This window comes from Bombus terrestris, unplaced genomic scaffold (assembly GCF_910591885.1).
Source record: "Bombus terrestris unplaced genomic scaffold, iyBomTerr1.2, whole genome shotgun sequence".
In the NCBI taxonomy this organism is placed as follows: domain Eukaryota; kingdom Metazoa; phylum Arthropoda; class Insecta; order Hymenoptera; family Apidae; genus Bombus; species Bombus terrestris.
In genome coordinates this window covers 3,551,904-3,579,817 of record NW_025963548.1, presented here as the reverse complement: position 1 = coordinate 3,579,817, position 27,914 = coordinate 3,551,904, and positions in this window count along the sequence as shown.

Here is a 27,914-nt window from a genome sequence, read left to right as displayed (position 1 = left end):
CGCGACCCTCGCTCGCTGCGCTCGCTCGAAAACTATAGCCTAACCTAAAACCAATCCCTCTTGCGTTCGTTATTCGATAAGGCGGCGACTTATTTCAAATTTGCTAACGTGTCGGATCGGTTGTGAGGTTGGACTAGATTTTTACGAGCGAGCGGAGCGAGCGAGCCACGATTACAATTTCCAAGCTATACATATACCTTATATTACCTTGTATATATTTCCTGTTATTGCCTAATTTTGTCAGCGATTTCGGACCACACGTTGCACTGTACTATGTGGAAATATTACTATTTATGTAAAACTATTGATAAACTGTAAACTTTCGTCAGTACGCAATTCGATAAGGACTTCCGGCTCCTCGGGCTGGTGCGAATATTTCAATGTCCCTATATGCCAAACCGTTGGTTTGTGACAAACCTTTACGCGACCCTCGCTCGCTGCGCTCGCTCGAACACCATAGGCTAACCTAAAACCAATCCCTCTTGCGTTCGTTATTCGACAAGGAGGCGACTTATTTCAAATTTGCTAACGTGTCGGATCGGTTGTCAGGTTGGACTAGATTTATACGAGCGAGCGGAGCGAGCGAGCTACGATTACAATTTCCACGCTATACATATACCTTATATTGCCTTGCATATATTTCCGGTTTTTGCCTAATTTAGTCAGCGATATCGGACCACACGTTGCACTGTACTATGTGGAAATATTACTATTTATGTAAAACTATTGATAAACTGTAAATTTTCGTCAGTACGCAATTCGATAAGGACTTCCGGCTCCTCGGGCTGGTGCGAATATTTCAATGTCCCTATGTTCCAAACCGTTGGTTCGTGACACACAATTACGCGTCCCTCACTCGCTGCGCTCGCTCGAACACCATAGGCTAACCTAAAACCAATCCCTCTTGCGTTCGTTATTCGACAAGGAGGCGACTTATTTCAAATTTGCTAACGTGTCGGATCGGTTGTGAGGTTGGACTAGATTTTTACGAGCGAGCGGAGCGAGCGAGCAACGATTACAATTTCCAAGCTATACATATACCTTATATTACCTTGCATATATTTCCTGTTATTGCCTAATTTTGTCAGCGATTTCGGACCACACGTTGCACTGTACTATGTGAAAATATTACTATTTATGTAAAACTATTGATGAAATGTAAACTTTCGTCAGTATGCAATTCGATAAAGACTTGCGGTTCCTCGGGCTGCTGCGAATATTTCAATGTCCCTATGTTCCAAACCGTTGGTTTGTGACACACAATTACGCGACCCTCGCTCGCTGCGCTCGCTCGAAAACTATAGCCTAACCTAAAACCAATCCCTCTTGCGTTCGTTATTCGATAAGGCGGCGACTTATTTCAAATTTGCTAACGTGTCGGATCGGTTGTGAGGTTGGACTAGATTTTTACGAGCGAGCGGAGCGAGCGAGCCACGATTACAATTTCCAAGCTATACATATACCTTATATTACCTTGTATATATTTCCTGTTATTGCCTAATTTTGTCAGCGATTTCGGACCACACGTTGCACTGTACTATGTGGAAATATTACTATTTATGTAAAACTATTGATAAACTGTAAACTTTCGTCAGTACGCAATTCGATAAGGACTTCCGGCTCCTCGGGCTGGTGCGAATATTTCAATGTCCCTATATGCCAAACCGTTGGTTTGTGACAAACCTTTACGCGACCCTCGCTCGCTGCGCTCGCTCGAACACCATAGGCTAACCTAAAACCAATCCCTCTTGCGTTCGTTATTCGACAAGGAGGCGACTTATTTCAAATTTGCTAACGTGTCGGATCGGTTGTGAGGTTGGACTAGATTTTTACGAGCGAGCGGAGCGAGCGAGCAACGATTACAATTTCCAAGCTATACATATACCTTATATTACCTTGCATATATTTCCTGTTATTGCCTAATTTTGTCAGCGATTTCGGACCACACGTTGCACTGTACTATGTGAAAATATTACTATTTATGTAAAACTATTGATGAAATGTAAACTTTCGTCAGTATGCAATTCGATAAAGACTTGCGGTTCCTCGGGCTGGTGCGAATATTTCAATGTCCCTATGTTCCAAACCGTTGGTTTGTGACACACAATTACGCGACCCTCGCTCGCTGCGCTCGCTCGAAAACTATAGCCTAACCTAAAACCAATCCCTCTTGCGTTCGTTATTCGATAAGGCGGCGACTTATTTCAAATTTGCTAACGTGTCGGATCGGTTGTGAGGTTGGACTAGATTTTTACGAGCGAGCGGAGCGAGCGAGCCACGATTACAATTTCCAAGCTATACATATACCTTATATTACCTTGTATATATTTCCTGTTATTGCCTAATTTTGTCAGCGATTTCGGACCACACGTTGCACTGTACTATGTGGAAATATTACTATTTATGTAAAACTATTGATAAACTGTAAACTTTCGTCAGTACGCAATTCGATAAGGACTTCCGGCTCCTCGGGCTGGTGCGAATATTTCAATGTCCCTATATGCCAAACCGTTGGTTTGTGACAAACCTTTACGCGAGCCTCGCTCGCTGCGCTCGCTCGAACACCATAGGCTAACCTAAAACCAATCCCTCTTGCGTTCGTTATTCGACAAGGAGGCGACTTATTTCAAATTTGCTAACGTGTCGGATCGGTTGTCAGGTTGGACTAGATTTATACGAGCGAGCGGAGCGAGCGAGCTACGATTACAATTTCCACGCTATACATATACCTTATATTGCCTTGCATATATTTCCGGTTTTTGCCTAATTTAGTCAGCGATATCGGACCACACGTTGCACTGTACTATGTGGAAATCTTACTATTTATGTAAAACTATTGATAAACTGTAAATTTTCGTCAGTACGCAATTCGATAAGGACTTCCGGCTCCTCGGGCTGGTGCGAATATTTCAATGTCCCTATGTTCCAAACCGTTGGTTTGTGACACACAATTACGCGTCCCTCACTCGCTGCGCTCGCTCGAACACCATAGGCTAACCTAAAACCAATCCCTCTTGCGTTCGTTATTCGACAAGGAGGCGACTTATTTCAAATTTGCTAACGTGTCGGATCGGTTGTGAGGTTGGACTAGATTTTTACGAGCGAGCGGAGCGAGCGAGCAACGATTACAATTTCCAAGCTATACATATACCTTATATTACCTTGCATATATTTCCTGTTATTGCCTAATTTTGTCAGCGATTTCGGACCACACGTTGCACTGTACTATGTGGAAATATTACTATTTATGTAAAACTATTGATGAAATGTAAACTTTCGTCAGTATGCAATTCGATAAAGACTTGCGGTTCCTCGGGCTGGTGCGAATATTTCAATGTCCCTATGTTCCAAACCGTTGGTTTGTGACACACAATTACGCGACCCTCGCTCGCTGCGCTCGCTCGAAAACTATAGCCTAACCTAAAACCAATCCCTCTTGCGTTCGTTATTCGATAAGGCGGCGACTTATTTCAAATTTGCTAACGTGTCGGATCGGTTGTGAGGTTGGACTAGATTTTTACGAGCGAGCGGAGCGAGCGAGCCACGATTACAATTTCCAAGCTATACATATACCTTATATTACCTTGTATATATTTCCTGTTATTGCCTAATTTTGTCAGCGATTTCGGACCACACGTTGCACTGTACTATGTGGAAATATTACTATTTATGTAAAACTATTGATAAACTGTAAACTTTCGTCAGTACGCAATTCGATAAGGACTTCCGGCTCCTCGGGCTGGTGCGAATATTTCAATGTCCCTATATGCCAAACCGTTGGTTTGTGACAAACCTTTACGCGACCCTCGCTCGCTGCGCTCGCTCGAACACCATAGGCTAACCTAAAACCAATCCCTCTTGCGTTCGTTATTCGACAAGGAGGCGACTTATTTCAAATTTGCTAACGTGTCGGATCGGTTGTCAGGTTGGACTAGATTTATACGAGCGAGCGGAGCGAGCGAGCTACGATTACAATTTCCACGCTATACATATACCTTATATTGCCTTGCATATATTTCCGGTTTTTGCCTAATTTAGTCAGCGATATCGGACCACACGTTGCACTGTACTATGTGGAAATATTACTATTTATGTAAAACTATTGATAAACTGTAAATTTTCGTCAGTACGCAATTCGATAAGGACTTCCGGCTCCTCGGGCTGGTGCGAATATTTCAATGTCCCTATGTTCCAAACCGTTGGTTTGTGACACACAATTACGCGTCCCTCACTCGCTGCGCTCGCTCGAACACCATAGGCTAACCTAAAACCAATCCCTCTTGCGTTCGTTATTCGACAAGGAGGCGACTTATTTCAAATTTGCTAACGTGTCGGATCGGTTGTGAGGTTGGACTAGATTTTTACGAGCGAGCGGAGCGAGCGAGCAACGATTACAATTTCCAAGCTATACATATACCTTATATTACCTTGCATATATTTCCTGTTATTGCCTAATTTTGTCAGCGATTTCGGACCACACGTTGCACTGTACTATGTGAAAATATTACTATTTATGTAAAACTATTGATGAAATGTAAACTTTCGTCAGTATGCAATTCGATAAAGACTTGCGGTTCCTCGGGCTGGTGCGAATATTTCAATGTCCCTATGTTCCAAACCGTTGGTTTGTGACACACAATTACGCGACCCTCGCTCGCTGCGCTCGCTCGAAAACTATAGCCTAACCTAAAACCAATCCCTCTTGCGTTCGTTATTCGATAAGGCGGCGACTTATTTCAAATTTGCTAACGTGTCGGATCGGTTGTGAGGTTGGACTAGATTTTTACGAGCGAGCGGAGCGAGCGAGCCACGATTACAATTTCCAAGCTATACATATACCTTATATTACCTTGTATATATTTCCTGTTATTGCCTAATTTTGTCAGCGATTTCGGACCACACGTTGCACTGTACTATGTGGAAATATTACTATTTATGTAAAACTATTGATAACCTGTAAGCTTTCGTCAGTACGCAATTAGATAAGGACTTCCGGCTCCTCGGGCTGGTGCGAATATTTCAATGTCCCTATGTGCCAAACCGTTGGTTTGTGACAAACCTTTACGCGACCCTCGCTCGCTGCGCTCGCTCGAACACCATAGGCTAACCTAAAACCAATCCCTCTTGCGTTCGTTATTCGACAAGGAGGCGACTTATTTCAAATTTGCTAACGTGTCGGATCGGTTGTGAGGTTGGACTAGATTTATACGAGCGAGCGGAGCGAGCGAGCTACGATTACAATTTCCACGCTATACATATACCTTATATTGCCTTGCATATATTTCCGGTTTTTGCCTAATTTAGTCAGCGATATCGGACCACACGTTGCACTGTACTATGTGGAAATATTACTATTTATGTAAAACTATTGATAAACTGTAAACTTTCGTCAGTACGCAATTCGATAAAGACTTCCGGCTCCTCGGGCTGGTGCGAATATTTCAATGTCCCTATGTGCCAAACTGTTGGTTTGTGACACACCTTTACGCGACCCTCGCTCGCTGCGCTCGCTCGAAAACTATAGCCTAACCTAAATCCAATCCCTCTTGCGTTCGTTATTCGATAAGGCGGCGACTTATTTCAAATTCGCTAACGTGTGGGATCGGTTGTGAGGTTGGACTAGATTTTTACGAGCGAGCGGAGCGAGCGAGCAACGATTACTATTTCCAAGCTATACATATACCTTATATTACCTTGCATATATTTCCTGTTATTGCCTAATTTTGTCAGCGATTTCGGACCACACGTTGCACTGTACTATGTGAAAATATTACTATTTATGTAAAACTATTGATGAAATGTAAACTTTTGTCAGTATGCAATTTGATAAAGACTAGCGGTTCCTCGGGCTGATGCGAATATTTCAATGTCCCTATGTTCCAAACCGTTGGTTTGTGACACACAATTACGCGTCCCTCACTCGCTGCGCTCGCTCGAACACCATAGGCTAACCTAAAACCAATCCCTCTTGCGTTCGTTATTCGACAAGGAGGCGACTTATTTCAAATTTGCTAACGTGTCGGATCGGTTGTGAGGTTGGACTAGATTTTTACGAGCGAGCGGAGCGAGCGAGCAACGATTACAATTTCCAAGCTATACATATACCTTATATTACCTTGCATATATTTCCTGTTATTGCCTAATTTTGTCAGCGATTTCGGACCACACGTTGCACTGTACTATGTGAAAATATTACTATTTATGTAAAACTATTGATGAAATGTAAACTTTTGTCAGTATGCAATTCGATAAAGACTTGCGGTTCCTCGGGCTGGTGCGAATATTTCAATGTCCCTATGTTCCAAACCGTTGGTTTGTGACACACAATTAGGCGTCCCTCGCTCGCTGCGCTCGCTCGAACACCATAGGCTAACCTAAAACCAATCCCTCTTGCGTTCGTTATTCGACAAGGAGGCGACTTATTTCAAATTTGCTAACGTGTCGAATCGGTTGTGAGGTTGGACTAGATTTTTACGAGCGAGCGGAGCGAGCGAGCAACGATTACAATTTCCAAGCTATACATATACCTTATATTACCTTGTATATATTTCCTGTTATTGCCTAATTTTGTCAGCGATTTCGGACCACACGTTGCACTCTACTATGTGGAAATATTACTATTTATGTAAAACTATTGATAAACTGTAAACTTTCGTCAGTACGCAATTCGATAAGGACTTCCGGCTCCTCGGGCTGGTGCGAATATTTCAATGTCCCTATGTTCAAACCGTTGGTTTGTGACAAACCTTTACGCGACCCTCGCTGGCTGCGCTCGCTCGAACACCATAGGCTAACCTAAAACCAATCCCTCTTGCGTTCTTTATTCGACAAGGAGGCGACTTATTTCAAATTTGCTAACGTGTCGGATCGGTTGTGAGGTTGGACTAGATTTATACGAGCGAGCGGAGCGAGCGAGCTACGATTACAATTTCCACGCTATACATATACCTTATGTTGCCTTGCATATATTTCCGGTTTTTGCCTAATTTAGTCAGCGATATCGGACCACACGTTGCACTGTACTATGTGGAGATATTACTATTTATGTAAAACTATTGATAAACTGTAAACTTTCGTCAGTACGCAATTCGATAAAGACTTCCGGCTCCTCGGGCTGGTGCGAATATTTCAATGTCCCTATGTGCCAAACCGTTGGTTTGTGACACACCTTTACGCGACCCTCGCTCGCTGCGCTCGCTCGAAAACTATAGCCTAACCTAAAACCAATCCCTCTTGCGTTCGTTATTCGATAAGGCGGCGACTTATTTCAAATTTGCTAACGTGTCGGATCGGTTGTGAGGTTGGACTAGATTTTTACGAGCGAGCGGAGCGAGCGAGCAACGATTACAATTTCCAAGCTATACATATACCTTATATTACCTTGTATATATTTCCTGTTATTGCCTAATTTAGTCAGCGATATCGGACCACACGTTGCACTGTACTATGTGGAAATATTGCTATTTATGTAAAACTATTGATAAACTGTGAACTTTCGTCAGTACGCAATTCGATAAGGACTTCCGGCTCCTCGAGGTGGTGCGAATATTTCAATGTCGCTATGTTCCAAACCGTTGGTTTGTGACAAACAATTACGCGTCCCTCGCTCGCTGCGCTCGCTCGAACACCGTAGGCTAACCTAAAACCAATCCCTCTTGCGTTCGTTATTCGACAAGGAGGCGACTTATTTCAAATTTGCTAACGTGTCGAATCGGTTGTGAGGTTGGACTAGATTTTTACGAGCGAGCGAGCGAGCGAGCAACGATTACAATTTCCAAGCTATACATATACCTTATATTACCTTGCATATATTTCCTGTTATTGCCTAATTTTGTCAGCGATTTCGGACCACACGTTGCACTGTACTATGTGAAAATATTACTATTTATGTAAAACTATTGATGAAATGTAAACTTTTGTCAGTATGCAATTCGATAAAGACTTGCGGTTCCTCGGGCTGGTGCGAATATTTCAATGTCCCTATGTTCCAAACCGTTGGTTTGTGACACACAATTAGGCGTCCCTCGCTCGCTGCGCTCGCTCGAACACCATAGGCTAACCTAAAACCAATCCCTCTTGCGTTCGTTATTCGACAAGGAGGCGACTTATTTCAAATTTGCTAACGTGTCGGATCGGTTGTGAGGTTGGACTAGATTTTTACGAGCGAGCGGAGCGAGCGAGCAACGATTACAATTTCCAAGCTATACATATACCTTATATTACCTTGCATATATTTCCTGTTATTGCCTAATTTTGTCAGCGATTTCGGACCACACGTTGCACTGTACTATGTGAAAATATTACTATTTATGTAAAACTATTGATGAAATGTAAACTTTTGTCAGTATGCAATTCGATAAAGACTTGCGGTTCCTCGGGCTGGTGCGAATATTTCAATGTCCCTATGTTCCAAACCGTTGGTTTGTGACACACAATTAGGCGTCCCTCGCTCGCTGCGCTCGCTCGAACACCATAGGCTAACCTAAAACCAATCCCTCTTGCGTTCGTTATTCGACAAGGAGGCGACTTATTTCAAATTTGCTAACGTGTCGAATCGGTTGTGAGGTTGGACTAGATTTTTACGAGCGAGCGGAGCGAGCGAGCAACCATTACAATCTCCAAGCTATACATATACCTTATATTACCTTGTATATATTTCCTGTTATTGCCTAATTTTGTCAGCGATTTCGCACCACACGTTGCACTCTACTATGTGGAAATATTACTATTTATGTAAAACTATTGATAAACTGTAAACTTTCGTCAGTACGCAATTCGATAAGGACTTCCGGCTCCTCGGGCTGGTGCGAATATTTCAATGTCCCTATGTTCCAAACCGTTGGTTTGTGACAAACCTTTACGCGACCCTCGCTGGCTGCGCTCGCTCGAACACCATAGGCTAACCTAAAACCAATCCCTCTTGCGTTCTTTATTCGACAAGGAGGCGACTTATTTCAAATTTGCTAACGTGTCGGATCGGTTGTGAGGTTGGACTAGATTTATACGAGCGAGCGGAGCGAGCGAGCTACGATTACAATTTCCACGCTATACATATACCTTATGTTGCCTTGCATATATTTCCGGTTTTTGCCTAATTTAGTCAGCGATATCGGACCACACGTTGCACTGTACTATGTGGAGATATTACTATTTATGTAAAACTATTGATAAACTGTAAACTTTCGTCAGTACGCAATTCGATAAAGACTTCCGGCTCCTCGGGCTGGTGCGAATATTTCAATGTCCCTATGTGCCAAACCGTTGGTTTGTGACACACCTTTACGCGACCCTCGCTCGCTGCGCTCGCTCGAAAACTATAGCCTAACCTAAAACCAATCCCTCTTGCGTTCGTTATTCGATAAGGCGGCGACTTATTTCAAATTTGCTAACGTGTCGGATCGGTTGTGAGGTTGGACTAGATTTTTACGAGCGAGCGGAGCGAGCGAGCAACGATTACAATTTCCAAGCTATACATATACCTTATATTACCTTGTATATATTTCCTGTTATTGCCTAATTTAGTCAGCGATATCGGACCACACGTTGCACTGTACTATGTGGAAATATTGCTATTTATGTAAAACTATTGATAAACTGTGAACTTTCGTCAGTACGCAATTCGATAAGGACTTCCGGCTCCTCGAGCTGGTGCGAATATTTCAATGTCGCTATGTTCCAAACCGTTGGTTTGTGACAAACAATTACGCGTCCCTCGCTCGCTGCGCTCGCTCGAACACCGTAGGCTAACCTAAAACCAATCCCTCTTGCGTTCGTTATTCGACAAGGAGGCGACTTATTTCAAATTTGCTAACGTGTCGAATCGGTTGTGAGGTTGGACTAGATTTTTACGAGCGAGCGAGCGAGCGAGCGAGCGAGCAACGATTACAATTTCCAAGCTATACATATACCTTATATTACCTTGTATTTATTTCCTGTTATTGCCTAATTTTGTCAGCGATTTCGGACCACACGTTGCACTCTACTATGTGGAAATATTACTATTTATGTAAAACTATTGATAAACTGTAAACTTTCGTCAGTACGCAATTCGATAAAGACTTCCGGCTCCTCGGGCTGGTGCGAATATTTCAATGTCTCTATGTGCCAAGCCGTTGGTTTGTGACACACCTTTACGCATCCCTCGCTCGCTGCGCTCGCTCGAAAACTATAGCCTAACCTAAAACCAATCCCTCTTGCGTTCATTATTCGATAAGGCGGCGACTTATTTCAAATTTGCTAACGTGTCGGATCGGTTGTGAGGTTGGACTGGATTTTTGCGAGCGAGCGGAGCGAGCGAGCTACGATTACAATTTCCAAGCTATACATATACCTTATATTGCCTTGCATATATTTCCTGTTATTGCCTAATTTTGTCAGCGATTTCGGACCTCACGTTGCACTGTACTATGTGGAAATATTACTATTTATGTATAACTATTGATAAACTGTAAACTTTCGTCAGTACGCAATTCGATAAGGACTTCCGGCTCCTCGGGCTGGTGCGAATATTTCAATGTCCCTATGTGCCAAACCGTTGGTTTGTGACAAACCTTTACGCGAACATCGCTCGCTGCGCTCGCTCGAACACCATAGGCTATCCTAAAACCAATTCCTCTTGCGTTCGTTATTCGACAATGAGGCGACTTATTTCAAATTAGCTAACGTGTCGGATCGGTTGTGAGGTTGGACTAGATTTTTACGAGCGAGCGGAGCGAGCGAGCAACGATTACAATTTCCAAGCTATACATATACCTTATATTACCTTGCATATATTTCCTGTTATTGCCTAATTTTGTCAGCGATTTCGGACCACACGTTGCACTGTACTATGTGAAAATATTACTATTTATGTAAAACTATTGATGAAATGTAAACTTTTGTCAGTATGCAATTCGATAAAGACTTGCGGTTCCTCGGGCGGGTGCGAATATTTCAATGTCCCTATGTTCCAAACCGTTGGTATGTGACACACAATTACGCGACCCTCGCTCGCTGCGCTCGCTCGAAAACTATAGCCTAACCTAAAACCAATCCCCCTAGCGTTCGTTATTCGATAAGGCGGCGACTTATTTCAAATTTGCTAACGTGTCGGATCGGTTGTGAGGTTGGACTGGATTTTTACGAGCGAGCGGAGCGAGCGAGCAACGATTACAATTTCCAAGCTATACATATACCTTATATTACCTTGCATATATTTCCTGTTATTGCCTAATTTTGTCAGCGATTTCGGACCACACGTTGCACTCTACTATGTGGAAATGTTGCTATTTATGTAAAACTATTGATAAACTGTAAACTTTCGTCAGTACGCAATTCGATAAAGACTTCCGGCTCCTCGGGCTGGTGCGAATATTTCAATGTCCCTATGTGCCAAACCGTTGGTTTGTGACACACCTTTACGCGACCCTCGCTCGCTGCGCTCGCTCGAAAACTATAGCCTAACCTAAAACCAATCCCTCTTGCGTTCGTTATTCGATAAGGCGGCGACTTATTTCAAATTTGCTAACGTGTCGGATCGGTTGTGAGGTTGGACTAGATTTTTACGAGCGAGCGGAGCGAGCGAGCAACGATTACAATTTCCAAGCTATACATATACCTTATATTACCTTGTATATATTTCCTGTTATTGCCTAATTTAGTCAGCGATATCGGACCACACGTTGCACTGTACTATGTGGAAATATTGCTATTTATGTAAAACTATTGATAAACTGTGAACTTTCGTCAGTACGCAATTCGATAAGGACTTCCGGCTCCTCGAGCTGGTGCGAATATTTCAATGTCGCTATGTTCCAAACCGTTGGTTTGTGACAAACAATTACGCGTCCCTCGCTCGCTGCGCTCGCTCGAACACCGTAGGCTAACCTAAAACCAATCCCTCTTGCGTTCGTTATTCGACAAGGAGGCGACTTATTTCAAATTTGCTAACGTGTCGAATCGGTTGTGAGGTTGGACTAGATTTTTACGAGCGAGCGAGCGAGCGAGCAACGATTACAATTTCCAAGCTATACATATACCTTATATTACCTTGTATATATTTCCTGTTATTGCCTACTTTTGTCAGCGATTTCGGACCACACGTTGCACTCTACTATGTGGAAATATTACTATTTATGTAAAACTATTGATAAACTGTAAACTTTCGTCAGTACGCAATTCGATAAAGACTTCCGGCTCCTCGGGCTGGTGCGAATATTTCAATGTCTCTATGTGCCAAGCCGTTGGTTTGTGACACACCTTTACGCATCCCTCGCTCGCTGCGCTCGCTCGAAAACTATAGCCTAACCTAAAACCAATCCCTCTTGCGTTCATTATTCGATAAGGCGGCGACTTATTTCAAATTTGCTAACGTGTCGGATCGGTTGTGAGGTTGGACTGGATTTTTGCGAGCGAGCGGAGCGAGCGAGCTACGATTACAATTTCCAAGCTATACATATACCTTATATTGCCTTGCATATATTTCCTGTTATTGCCTAATTTTGTCAGCGATTTCGGACCACACGTTGCACTGTACTATGTGGAAATATTACTATTTATGTATAACTATTGATAAACTGTAAACTTTCGTCAGTACGCAATTCGATAAGGACTTCCGGCTCCTCGGGCTGGTGCGAATATTTCAATGTCCCTATGTGCCAAACCGTTGGTTTGTGACAAACCTTTACGCGAACATCGCTCGCTGCGCTCGCTCGAACACCATAGGCTATCCTAAAACCAATTCCTCTTGCGTTCGTTATTCGACAATGAGGCGACTTATTTCAAATTAGCTAACGTGTCGGATCGGTTGTGAGGTTGGACTAGATTTTTACGAGCGAGCGGAGCGAGCGAGCAACGATTACAATTTCCAAGCTATACATATACCTTATATTACCTTGCATATATTTCCTGTTATTGCCTAATTTTGTCAGCGATTTCGGACCACACGTTGCACTGTACTATGTGAAAATATTACTATTTATGTAAAACTATTGATGAAATGTAAACTTTTGTCAGTATGCAATTCGATAAAGACTTGCGGTTCCTCGGGCGGGTGCGAATATTTCAATGTCCCTATGTTCCAAACCGTTGGTATGTGACACACAATTACGCGACCCTCGCTCGCTGCGCTCGCTCGAAAACTATAGCCTAACCTAAAACCAATCCCCCTAGCGTTCGTTATTCGATAAGGCGGCGACTTATTTCAAATTTGCTAACGTGTCGGATCGGTTGTGAGGTTGGACTGGATTTTTACGAGCGAGCGGAGCGAGCGAGCAACGATTACAATTTCCAAGCTATACATATACCTTATATTACCTTGCATATATTTCCTGTTATTGCCTAATTTTGTCAGCGATTTCGGACCACACGTTGCACTCTACTATGTGGAAATGTTGCTATTTATGTAAAACTATTGATAAACTGTAAACTTTCGTCAGTACGCAATTCGATAAAGACTTCCGGCTCCTCGGGCTGGTGCGAATATTTCAATGTCCCTATATGCCACACCGTTGGTTTGTGACACACCTTTACGCGACCCTCGCTCGCTGCGCTCGCTCGAAAACTATAGCCTAACCTAAAACCAATCCCTCTTGCGTTCGTTATTCGACAAGGAGGCGACTTATTTCAAATTTGCTAACGTGTCGGATCGGTTGTGAGGTTGGACTGGATTTTTACGAGCGAGCGGATCGAGCGAGCAACGATTACAATTTCCAAGCTATACATATACCTTATATTACCTTGCATATATTTCCTGTTATTGCCTAATTTTGTCAGCGATTTCGGACCACACGTTGCACTGTACTATGTGAAAATATTACTATTTATGTAAAACTATTGATGAAATGTAAACTTTTGTCAGTATGCAATTCGATAAAGACTTGCGGTTCCTCGGGCGGGTGCGAATATTTCAATGTCCCTATGTTCCAAACCGTTGGTATGTGACACACAATTACGCGACCTTCGCTCGCTGCGCTCGCTCGAAAACTATAGCCTAACCTAAAACCAATCCCCCTTACGTTCGTTATTCGATAAGGCGGCGACTTATTTCAAATTTGCTAACGTGTCGGATCGGTTGTGAGGTTGGACTAGATTTTTACGAGCGAGCGGAGCGAGCGAGCAACGATTACAATTTCCAAGCTATACATATACCTTATATTACCTTGTATATATTTCCTGTTATTGCCTAATTTTGTCAGCGATTTCGGACCACACGTTGCACTGTACTATGTGGAAATATTACTATTTATGTAAAACTATTGATAAACTGTAAACTTTCGTCAGTACGCAATTCGATAAGGACTTCCGGCTCCTCGGGCTGGTGCGAATATTTCAATGTCCCTATGTGCCAAACCGTTGGTTTGTGACAAACCTTTACGCGACCCTCGCTCGCTGCGCTCGCTCGAACACCATAGGCTAACCTAAAACCAATCCCTCTTGCGTTCGTTATTCGACAAGGAGGCGACTTATTTCAAATTTGCTAACGTGTCGGATCAGTTGTGAGGTTGGACTAGATTTTTACGAGCGAGCGGAGCGAGCGAGCAACGATTACAATTTCCAAGCTATACATATACCTTATATTACCTTGCATATATTTCCTGTTATTGCCTAATTTTGTCAGCGATTTCGGACCACACGTTGCACTGTACTATGTGAAAATATTACTATTTATGTAAAACTATTGATGAAATGTAAACTTTTGTCTGTACGTAATTCGATAAAGACTTCCGGCTCCTCGGGCTGGTGCGAATATTTCAATGTCCCTATATGCCTCACCGTTGGTTTGTGACACACCTTTACGCGACCCTCGCTCGCTGCGCTCGCTCGAAAACTATAGCCTAACCTAAAACCAATCCCTCTTGCGTTCGTTATTCGATAAGGCGGCGACTTATTTCAAATTTGCTAACGTGTCGGATCGGTTGTGAGGTTGGACTGGATTTTTACGAGCGAGCGGAGCGAGCGAGTTACGATTACAATTTCCAAGCTATACATATACCTTATATTACCTTGCATATATTTCCTGTTATTGCCTAATTTTGTCAGCGATTTCGGACCACACGTTGCACTCTACTATGTGTAAATATTACTATTTATGTAAAACTATTGATAAACTGTAAACTTTTGTCAGTATGCAATTCGATAAAGACTTCCGGCTCCTCGGGCTGTTGCGAATGTTTCAATGTCTCTATGTGCCAAGCCGTTGGCTTGTGACACACCTTTACGCATCCCTCGCTCGCTGCGCTCGCTCGAAAACTATAGCCTAACCTAAAACCAATCCCTCTTGCGTTCGTTATTCGACGAGGCGGCGACTTATTTCAAATTTGCTAACGTGTCGGATCGGTTGTGAGGTTGGACTAGATTTTTACGAGCGAGCGGAGCGAGCGAGCAACGATTACAATTTCCAAGCTATACATATACCTTATATTACCTTGCATATATTTCCTGTTATTGCCTAATTTTGTCAGCGATTTCGGACCACACGTTGCACTGTACTATGTGAAAATATTACTATTTATGTAAAACTATTGATGAAATGTAAACTTTTGTCAGTATGCAATTCGATAAAGACTTGCGGTTCCTCGGGCTGGTGCGAATATTTCAATGTCCCTATGTTCCAAACCGTTGGTTTGTGACACACAATTAGGCGTCCCTCGCTCGCTGCGCTCGCTCGAACACCATAGGCTAACCTAAAACCAATCCCTCTTGCGTTCGTTATTCGACAAGGAGGCGACTTATTTCAAATTTGCTAACGTGTCGAATCGGTTGTGAGGTTGGACTAGATTTTTACGAGCGAGCGGAGCGAGCGAGCAACGATTACAATTTCCAAGCTATACATATACCTTATATTACCTTGTATATATTTCCTGTTATTGCCTAATTTTGTCAGCGATTTCGGACCACACGTTGCACTCTACTATGTGGAAATATTACTATTTATGTAAAACTATTGATAAACTGTAAACTTTCGTCAGTACGCAATTCGATAAGGACTTCCGGCTCCTCGGGCTGGTGCGAATATTTCAATGTCCCTATGTTCCAAACCGTTGGTTTGTGACAAACCTTTACGCGACCCTCGCTGGCTGCGCTCGCTCGAACACCATAGGCTAACCTAAAAGCAATCCCTCTTGCGTTCTTTATTCGACAAGGAGGCGACTTATTTCAAATTTGCTAACGTGTCGGATCGGTTGTGAGGTTGGACTAGATTTATACGAGCGAGCGGAGCGAGCGAGCTACGATTACAATTTCCACGCTATACATATACCTTATGTTGCCTTGCATATATTTCCGGTTTTTGCCTAATTTAGTCAGCGATATCGGACCACACGTTGCACTGTACTATCTGGAGATATTACTATTTATGTAAAACTATTGATAAACTGTAAACTTTCGTCAGTACGCAATTCGATAAAGACTTCCGGCTCCTCGGGCTGGTGCGAATATTTCAATGTCCCTATGTGCCAAACCGTTGGTTTGTGACACACCTTTACGCGACCCTCGCTCGCTGCGCTCGCTCGAACACCATAGGCTAACCTAAAACCAATCCCTCTTGCGTTCGTTATTCGACAAGGAGGCGACTTATTTCAAATTTGCTAACGTGTCGGATCGGTTGTGAGGTTGGACTAGATTTTTACGAGCGAGCGGAGCGAGCGAGCAACGATTACAATTTCCAAGCTATACATATACCTTATATTACCTTGCATATATTTCCTGTTATTGCCTAATTTTGTCAGCGATTTCGGACCACACGTTGCACTGTACTATGTGAAAATATTACTATTTATGTAAAACTATTGATGAAATGTAAACTTTTGTCAGTATGCAATTCGATAAAGACTTGCGGTTCCTCGGGCGGGTGCGAATATTTCAATGTCCCTATGTTCCAAACCGTTGGTATGTGACACACAATTACGCGACCCTCGCTCGCTGCGCTCGCTCGAAAACTATAGCCTAACCTAAAACCAATCCCCCTTACGTTCGTTATTCTATAAGGCGGCGACTTATTTCAAATTTGCTAACGTGTCGGATCGGTTGTGAGGTTGGACTAGATTTTTACGAGCGAGCGGAGCGAGCGAGCAACGATTACAATTTCCAAGCTATACATATACCTTATATTACCTTGTATATATTTCCTGTTATTGCCTAATTTTGTCAGCGATTTCGGACCACACGTTGCACTGTACTATGTGGAAATATTACTATTTATGTAAAACTATTGATAAACTGTAAACTTTCGTCAGTACGCAATTCGATAAGGACTTCCGGCTCCTCGGGCTGGTGCGAATATTTCAATGTCCCTATGTGCCAAACCGTTGGTTTGTGACAAACCTTTACGCGACCCTCGCTCGCTGCGCTCGCTCGAACACCATAGGCTAACCTAAAACCAATCCCTCTTGCGTTCGTTATTCGACAAGGAGGCGACTTATTTCAAATTTGCTAACGTGTCGGATCAGTTGTGAGGTTGGACTAGATTTTTACGAGCGAGCGGAGCGAGCGAGCAACGATTACAATTTCCAAGCTATACATATACCTTATATTACCTTGCATATATTTCCTGTTATTGCCTAATTTTGTCAGCGATTTCGGACCACACGTTGCACTGTACTATGTGAAAATATTACTATTTATGTAAAACTATTGATGAAATGTAAACTTTTGTCTGTACGCAATTCGATAAAGACTTCCGGCTCCTCGGGCTGGTGCGAATATTTCAATGTCCCTATATGCCTCACCGTTGGTTTGTGACACACCTTTACGCGACCCTCGCTCGCTGCGCTCGCTCGAAAACTATAGCCTAACCTAAAACCAATCCCTCTTGCGTTCGTTATTCGATAAGGCGGCGACTTATTTCAAATTTGCTAACGTGTCGGATCGGTTGTGAGGTTGGACTGGATTTTTACGAGCGAGCGGAGCGAGCGAGCTACGATTACAATTTCCAAGCTATACATATACCTTATATTACCTTGCATATATTTCCTGTTATTGCCTAATTTTGTCAGCGATTTCGGACCACACGTTGCACTCTACTATGTGTAAATATTACTATTTATGTAAAACTATTGATAAACTGTAAACTTTTGTCAGTATGCAATTCGATAAAGACTTCCGGCTCCTCGGGCTGTTGCGAATGTTTCAATGTCTCTATGTGCCAAGCCGTTGGCTTGTGACACACCTTTACGCATCCCTCGCTCGCTGCGCTCGCTCGAACACCATAGGCTAACCTAAAACCAATCCCTCTTGCGTTCGTTATTCGACAAGGAGGCGACTTATTTCAAATTTGCTAACGTGTCGGATCGGTTGTGAGGTTGGACTAGATTTTTACGAGCGAGCGGAGCGAGCGAGCAACGATTACAATTTCCAAGCTATACATATACCTTATATTACCTTGTATATATTTCCTGTTATTGCCTAATTTTGTCAGCGATTTCGGACCACACGTTGCACTCTACTATGTGGAAATATTACTATTTATGTAAAACTATTGATAAACTGTAAACTTTCGTCAGTACGCAATTCGATAAAGACTTCCGGCTCCTCGGGCTGGTGCGAATGTTTCAATGTCTCTATGTGCCAAGCCGTTGGTTTGTGACACACCTTTACGCATCCCTCGCTCGCTGCGCTCGCTCGAAAACTATAGCCTAACCTAAAACCAATCCCTCTTGCGTTCGTTATTCGATGAGGCGGCGACTTATTTCAAATTTGCTAACGTGTCGGATCGGTTGTGAGGTTGGACTGGATTTTTACGAGCGAGCGGAGCGAGCGAGCTACGATTACAATTTCCAAGCTATACATATACCTTATATTGCCTTGCATATATTTCCTGTTATTGCCTAATTTTGTCAGCGATTTCGGACCACACGTTGCACTGTACTATGTGGAAATATTACTATTTATGTAAAACTATTGATAAACTGTAAACTTTCGTCAGTACGCAATTCGATAAGGACTTCCGGCTCCTCGGGCTGGTGCGAATATTTCAATGTCCCTATGTGCCAAACCGTTGGTTTGTGACAAACCTTTACGCGACCCTCGCTCGCTGCGCTCGCTCGAACACCATAGGCTAACCTAAAACCAATCCCTCTTGCGTTCGTTATTCGACAAGCAGGCGACTTATTTCAAATTTGCTAACGTGTCGGATCGGTTGTGAGGTTGGACTAGATTTTTACGAGCGAGCGGAGCGAGCGAGCAACGATTACAATTTCCAAGCTATACATATACCTTACATTACCTTGCATATATTTCCTGTTATTGCCTAATTTTGTCAGCGATTTCGGACCACACGTTGCACTGTACTATGTGAAAATATTACTATTTATGTAAAACTATTGATGAAATGTAAACTTTTGTCAGTATGCAATTCGATAAAGACTTGCGGTTCCTCGGGCTGGTGCGAATATTTCAATGTCCCTATGTTCCAAACCGTTGGTATGTGACACACAATTACGCGACACTCGCTCGCTGCGCTCGCTCGAAAACTATAGCCTAACCTAAAACCAATCCCCCTTGCGTTCGTTATTCGATAAGGCGGCGACTTATTTCAAATTTGCTAACGTGTCGGATCGGTTGTGAGGTTGGACTAGATTTTTACGAGCGAGCGGAGCGAGCGAGCAACGATTACAATTTCCAAGCTATACATATACCTTATATTACCTTGTATATATTTCCTGTTATTGCCTAATTTTGTCAGCGATTTCGGACCACACGTTGCACTGTACTATGTGGAAATATTACTATTTATGTAAAACTATTGTTAAACTGTAAACTTTCGTCAGTACGCAATTCGATAAGGACTTCCGGCTCCTCGGGCTGGTGCGAATATTTCAATGTCCCTATGTGCCAAACCGTTGGTTTGCGACAAACCTTTACGCGACCCTCGCTCGCTGCGCTCGCTCGAACACCATAGGCTAACCTAAAACCAATCCCTCTTGCGTTCGTTATTCGACAAGGAGGCGACATATTTCAAATTTGCTAACGTGTCGGATCGGTTATGAGGTTGGACTAGATTTTTGCGAGCGAGCGGAGCGAGCGAGCTACGATTACAATTTCCAAGCTATACATATACCTTATATTACCTTGCATATATTTCCTGTTATTGCCTAATTTTGTCAGCGATTTCGGACCACACGTTGCACTGTACTATGTGAAAATATTACTATTTATGTAAAACTATTGATGAAATGTAAACTTTTGTCAGTATGCAATTCGATAAAAACTTGCGGTTCCTCGGGCTGGTGCGAAAATTTCAATGTCCCTATGTTCCAAGCCGTTGGTATGTGACACACAATTACGCGACCCTCGCTCGCTGCGCTCGCTCGAAAACTATAGCCTAACCTAAAACCAATCCCCCTTGCGTTCGTTATTCGATAAGGCGGCGACTTATTTCAAATTTGCTAACGTGTCGGATCGGTTGTGAGGTTGGACTAGATTTTTACGAGCGAGCGGAGCGAGCGAGCAACGATTACAATTTCCAAGCTATACATATACCTTATATTACCTTGTATATATTTCCTGTTATTGCCTAATTTTGTCAGCGATTTCGGACCACACGTTGCACTCTACTATGTGGAAATGTTACTATTTATGTAAAACTATTGATAAACTGTAAACTTTCGTCTGTACGCAATTCGATAAAGACTTCCGGCTCCTCGGGCTGGTGCGAATATTTCAATGTCCCTATATGCCTCACCGTTGGTTTGTGACACACCTTTACGCGACCCTCGCTCGCTGCGCTCGCTCGAAAACTATAGCCTAACCTAAAACCAATCCCTCTTGCGTTCGTTATTCGATAAGGCGGCGACTTATTTCAAATTTGCTAACGTGTCGGATCGGTTGTGAGGTTGGACTGGATTTTTACGAGCGAGCGGAGCGAGCGAGCCACGATTACAATTTCCAAGCTATACATATACCTTATATTACCTTGCATATATTTCCTGTTATTGCCTAATTTTGTCAGCGATTTCGGACCACACGTTGCACTCTACTATGTGGAAATATTACTATTTATGTAAAACTATTGATAAACTGTAAACTTTTGTCAGTATGCAATTCGATAAAGACTTCCGGCTCCTCGGGCTGTTGCGAATGTTTCAATGTCTCTATGTGCCAAGCCGTTGGCTTGTGACACACCTTTACGCATCCCTCGCTCGCTGCGCTCGCTCGAAAACTATAGCCTAACCTAAAACCAATCCCTCTTGCGTTCGTTATTCGACGAGGCGGCGACTTATTTCAAATTTGCTAACGTGTCGGATCGGTTGTGAGGTTGGACTGGATTTTTACGAGCGAGCGGAGCGAGCGAGCTACGATTACAATTTCCAAGCTATACATATACCTTATATTGCCTTGCATATATTTCCTGTTATTGCCTAATTTTGTCAGCGATTTCGGACCACACGTTGCACTGTACTATGTGGAAATATTACTATTTATGTAAAACTATTGATAAACTGTAAACTTTCGTCAGTACGCAATTCGATAAGGACTTCCGGCTCCTCGGGCTGGTGCGAATATTTCAATGTCCCTATGTGCCAAACCGTTGGTTTGTGACAAACCTTTACGCGACCCTCGCTCGCTGCGCTCGCTCGAACACCATAGGCTAACCTAAAACCAATCCCTCTTGCGTTCGTTATTCGACAAGGAGGCGACTTATTTCAAATTTGCTAACGTGTCGAATCGGTTGTGAGGTTGGACTAGATTTTTACGAGCGAGCGGAGCGAGCGAGCAACGATTACAATTTCCAAGCTATACATATACCTTATATTACCTTGTATATATTTCCTGTTATTGCCTAATTTTGTCAGCGATTTCGGACCACACGTTGCACTCTACTATGTGGAAATATTACTATTTATGTAAAACTATTGATAAACTGTAAACTTTCGTCAGTACGCAATTCGATAAAGGCTTCCGGCTCCTCGGGCTGGTGCGAATATTTCAATGTCTCTATGTGCCAAGCCGTTGGTTTGTGACACACCTTTACGTATCCCTCGCTCGCTGCGCTCGCTCGAAAACTATAGCCTAACCTAAAACCAATCCCTCTTGCGTTCGTTATTCGATAAGGCGGCGACTTATTTCAAATTTGCTAACGTGTCGGATCGGTTGTGATGTTGGACTGGATTTTTGCGAGCGAGCGGAGCGAGCGTGCTACGATTACAATTTCCAAGCTATACATATACCTTATATTACCTTGCATATATTTCCTGTTATTGCCTAATTTTGTCAGCGATTTCGGACCACACGTTGCACTGTACTATGTGAAAATATTACTATTTATGTAAAACTATTGATGAAATGTAAACTTTTGTCAGTATGCAATTCAATAAAGACTTGCGGTTCCTCGGGCTGGTGCGAATATTTCAATGTCCCTATGTTCCAAACCGTTGGTTTGTGACACACAATTACGCGTCCCTCACTCGCTGCGCTCGCTCGAAAACTATAGCCTAACCTAAAACCATTCCCTCTTGCGTTCGTTATTCGATAAGGCGGCGACTTATTTCAAATTTGCTAACGTGTCGGATCGGTTGTGAGGTTGGACTAGATTTTTACGAGCGAGCGGAGCGAGCGAGCAACGATTACAATTTCCAAGCTATACATATACCTTATATTGCCTTGCATATATTTCCTGTTATTGCCTAATTTTGTCAGCGATTTCGGACCACACGTTGCACTGTACTATGTGGAAATATTACTATTTATGTAAAACTATTGATAAACTGTAAACTTTCGTCAGTACGCAATTCGATAAGGACTTCCGGCTCCTCGGGCTGGTGCGAATATTTCAATGTCCCTATGTGCCAAACCGTTGGTTTGTGACAAACCTTTACGCGACCCTCGCTCGCTGCGCTCGCTCGAACACCATAGCCTATCCTAAAACCAATCCCTCTTGCGTTCGTTATTCAACAAGGAGGCGACTTATTTCAAATTTGCTAACGTGTCGGATCGGTTGTGAGGTTGGACTAGATTTTTACAAGCGAGCGGAGCGAGCGAGCAACGATTACAATTTCCAAGCTATACATATACATTATATTACCTAGTATATATTTCCTGTTATTGCCTAACTTTGTCAGCGATTTCGGACCACACGTTGCAATCTACTATGTGGAAATATTACTATTTATGTAAAACTATTGATAAACTGTAAACTTTCGTCAGTACGCAATTCGATAAAGACTTCCGGCTCCTCGGGCTGGTGCGAATGTTTCAATGTCTCTATGTGCCAAGCCGTTGGTTTGTGACACACCTTTACGCATCCCTCGCTCGCTGCGCTCGCTCGAAAACTACAGCCTAACCTAAAACCAATCCCTCTTGCGTTCGTTATTCGATGAGGCGGCGACTTATTTCAAATTTGCTAACGTTTAGGATCGGTTGTGAGGTTGGACTGGATTTTTACGAGCGAGCTACGATTACAATTTCCAAGCTATACATATACCTTATATTGCCTTGCATATATTTCCTGTTATTGCCTAATTTTGTCAGCGATTTCGGACCACACGTTGCACTGTACTATGTGGAAATATTACTATTTATGTAAAACTATTGATAAACTGTAAACTTTCGTCAGTACGCAATTCGATAAGGACTTGCGGTTCCTCGGGCTGGTGCGAATATTTCAATGTCCCTATGTTCCAAACCGTTGGTATGTGACACACAATTACGCGACCCTCGCTCGCTGCGCTCGCTCGAAAACTATAGCCTAACCTAAAACCAATACCCCTTGCGTTCGTTATTCGATAAGGCGGCGACTTATTTCAAATTTGCTAACGTGTCGGATCGGTTGTGAGGTTGGACTAGATTTTTACGAGCGAGCGGAGCGAGCGAGCAACGATTACAATTTCCAAGCTATACATATACCTTATATTACCTTGTATATATTTCCTGTTATTGCCTAATTTTGTCAGCGATTTCGGACCACACGTTGCACTCTACTATGTGGAAATGTTACTATTTATGTAAAACTATTGATAAACTGTAAACTTTCGTCAGTACGCAATTCGATAAAGACTTCCGGCTCCTCGGGCTGGTGCGAATATTTCAATGTCCCTATATGCCACACCGTTGGTTTGTGACACACCTTTACGCGACCCTCGCTCGCTGCGCTCGCTCGAAAACTATAGCCTAACCTAAAACCAATCCCTCTTGCGTTCGTTATTCGATAAGGCGGCGACTTATTTCAAATTTGCTAACGTGTCGGATCGGTTGTGAGGTTGGACTAGATTTATACGAGCGAGCGGACCGAGCGAGCTACGATTACAATTTCCAAGCTATACATATACCTTATATTGCCTTGCATATATTTCCGGTTTTTGCCTAATTTAGTCAGCGATATCGGACCACACGTTGCACTGTACTATGTGGAAATATTACTATTTATGTAAAACTATTGATGAAATGTAAACTTTTGTCAGTATGCAATTTGATAAAGACTTGCGGTTCCTCGGGCTGATGCGAATGTTTCAATGTCCCTATGTTCCAAACCGTTGGTTTGTGACACACAATTACGCGTCCCTCACTCGCTGCGCTCTCTCGAACACCATAGGCTAACCTAAAACCAATCCCTCTTGCGTTCGTTATTCGACAAGGAGGCGACTTATTTCAAATTTGCTAACGTGTCGGATCGGTTGTGAGGTTGGACTAGATTTTTACGAGCGAGCGGAGCCAGCGAGCCACGATTACAATTTCCAAGCTATACATATACCTTATATTACCTTGCATATATTTCCTGTTATTGCCTAATTTTGTCAGCGATTTCGGACCACACGTTGCACTGTACTATGTGAAAATATTACAATTTATGTAAAACTATTGATGAAATGTAAACTTTTGTCAGTATGCAATTCGATAAAGACTTGCGGTTCCTCGGGCTGGTGCGAATATTTCAATGTCCCTATGTTCCAAACCGTTGGTTTGTGACACACAATTACGCGTCCCTCGCTCGCTGCGCTCGCTCGAACACCATAGGCTAACCTAAAACCAATCCCTCTTGCGTTCGTTATTCGACAAGGAGGCGACTTATTTCAAATTTGCTAACGTGTCGAATCGGTTGTGAGGTTGGACTAGATTTTTACGAGCGAGCGGAGCGAGCGAGCAACGATTACAATTTCCACGCTATACATATACCTTATATTACCTTGCATATATTTCCTGTTATTGCCTAATTTTGTCAGCGATTTCGGACCACACGTTGCACTGTACTATGTGAAAATATTACTATTTATGTAAAACTATTGATGAACTGTAAACTCTTGTCAGTATGCATTTCGATAAAGACTTGCGGTTCCTCGGGCTGGTGCGAATATTTCAATGTCCCTATGTTCCAAACCGTTGGTTTGTGACACACAATTACGCGTCCCTCGCTCGCTGCGCTCGCTCGAACACCGTAGGCTAACCTAAAACCAATCCCTCTTGCGTTCGTTATTCGACAAGGAGGCGACTTATTTCAAATTTGCTAACGTGTCGAATCGGTTGTGAGGTTGGACTAGAGTTTTACGAGCGAGCGAGCGAGCGAGCAACGATTACAATTTCCAAGCTATACATATACCTTATATTACCTTGTATATATTTCCTGTTGTTGCCTAATTTTGTCAGCGATTTCGGAGCACACGTTGCACTCTACTATGTGGAAATGTTACTATTTATGTAAAACTATTGATAAACTGTAAACTTTCGTCAGTACGCAATTCGATAAAGACTTCCGGCTCCTCGGGCTGGTGCGAATATTTCAATGTCCCTATATGCCACACCGTTGGTTTGTGACACACCTTTACGCGACCCTCGCTCGCTGCGCTCGCTCGAAAACTATAGCCTAACCCAAAACCAATCCCTCTTGCGTTCGTTATTCGATAAGGCGGCGACTTATTTCAAATTTGCTAACGTGTCGGATCGGTTGTGAGGTTGGACTGGATTTTTACGAGCGAGCGGAGCGAGCGAGCTACGATTACAATTTCCAAGCTACACATATACCTTATATTGCCTTGCATATATTTCCGGTTTTTGCCTAATTTAGTCAGCGATATCGGACCACGCGTTGCACTGTACTATGTGGAAATGTTACTATTTATGTAAAACTATTGATGAAATGTAAACTTTTGTCAGTTTGCAATTTGATAAAGACTTGCGGTTCCTCGGGCTGATGCGAATGTTTCAATGTCCCTATGTTCCAAACCGTTGGTTTGTGACACACAATTACGCGTCCCTCACTCGCTGCGCTCGCTCGAACACCATAGGCTAACCTAAAACCAATCCCTCTTGCGTTCGTTATTCGACAAGGAGGCGACTTATTTCAAATTTGCTAACGTGTCGGATCGGTTGTGAGGTTGGACTAGATTTTTACGAGCGAGCGGAGCGAGCGAGCCACGATTACAATTTCCATGCTATACATATACCTTATATTACCTTGCATATATTTCCTGTTATTGCCTAATTTTGTCAGCGATTTCGGACCACACGTTGCACTGTACTATGTGAAAATTTTACTATTTATGTAAAACTATTGATGAAATGTAAACTTTTGTCAGTATGCAATTCGATAAAGACTTGCGGTTCCTCGGGCTGGTGCGAATATTTCAATGTCCCTATGTTCCAAACCGTTGGTTTGTGACACACAATTACGCGACCCTCGCTCGCTGCGCTCGCTCGAAAACTATAGCCTAACCTAAAACCAATCCCTCTTGCGTTCGTTATTCGATAAGGCGGCGACTTATTTCAAATTTGCTAACGTGTCGGATCGGTTGTGAGGTTGGACTGGATTTTTACGAGCGAGCGGAGCGAGCGAGCTACGATTACAATTTCCAAGCTACACATATACCTTATATTGCCTTGCATATATTTCCGGTTTTTGCCTAATTTAGTCAGCGATATCGGACCACACGTTGCACTGTACTATGTGGAAATATTACTATTTATGTAAAACTATTGATAAACTGTAAACTTTCGTCAGTACGCAATTCGATAAAGACTTCCGGCTCCTCGGGCTGGTGCGAATATTTCAATGTCCCTATATGCCACACCGTTGGTTTGAGACACACCTTTACGCGACCCTCGCTCGCTGCGCTCGCTCGAAAACTATAGCCTAACCCAAAACCAATCCCTCTTGCGTTCGTTATTCGATAAGGCGTCGACTTATTTCAAATTTGCTAACGTGTCGGATCGGTTGTGAGGTTGGACTGGATTTTTACGAGCGAGCGGAGCGAGCGAGCTACGATTACAATTTCCAAGCTACACATATACCTTATATTGCCTTGCATATATTTCCGGTTTTTGCCTAATTTAGTCAGCGATATCGGACCACACGTTGCACTGTACTATGTGGAAATATTACTATTTATGTAAAACTATTGATGAAATGTAAACTTTTGTCAGTATGCAATTTGATAAAGACTTGCGGTTCCTCGGGCTGATGCGAATGTTTCAATGTCCCTATGTTCCAAACCGTTGGTTTGTGACACACAATTACGCGACCCTCGCTCGCTGCGCTCGCTCGAAAACTATAGCCTAACCTAAAACCAATCCCTCTTGCGTTCGTTATACGATAAGGCGGCGACTTATTTCAAATTTGCTAACGTGTCGGATCGGTTGTGAGGTTGGACTGGATTTTTACGAGCGAGCGGAGCGAGCGAGCTACGATTACAATTTCCACGCTATACATATACCTTATATTGCCTTGCATATATTTCCGGTTTTTGCCTAATTTAGTCAGCGATATCGGACCACACGTTGCACTGTACTATGTGAAAATATTACAATTTATGTAAAACTATTGATGAAATGTAAACTTTTGTCAGTATGCAATTCGATAAAGACTTGCGGTTCCTCGGGCTGGTGCGAATATTTCAATGTCCCTATGTTCCAAACCGTTGGTTTGTGACACACAATTACGCGTCCCTCGCTCGCTGCGCTCGCTCGAACACCATAGGCTAACCTAAAACCAATCCCTCTTGCGTTCGTTA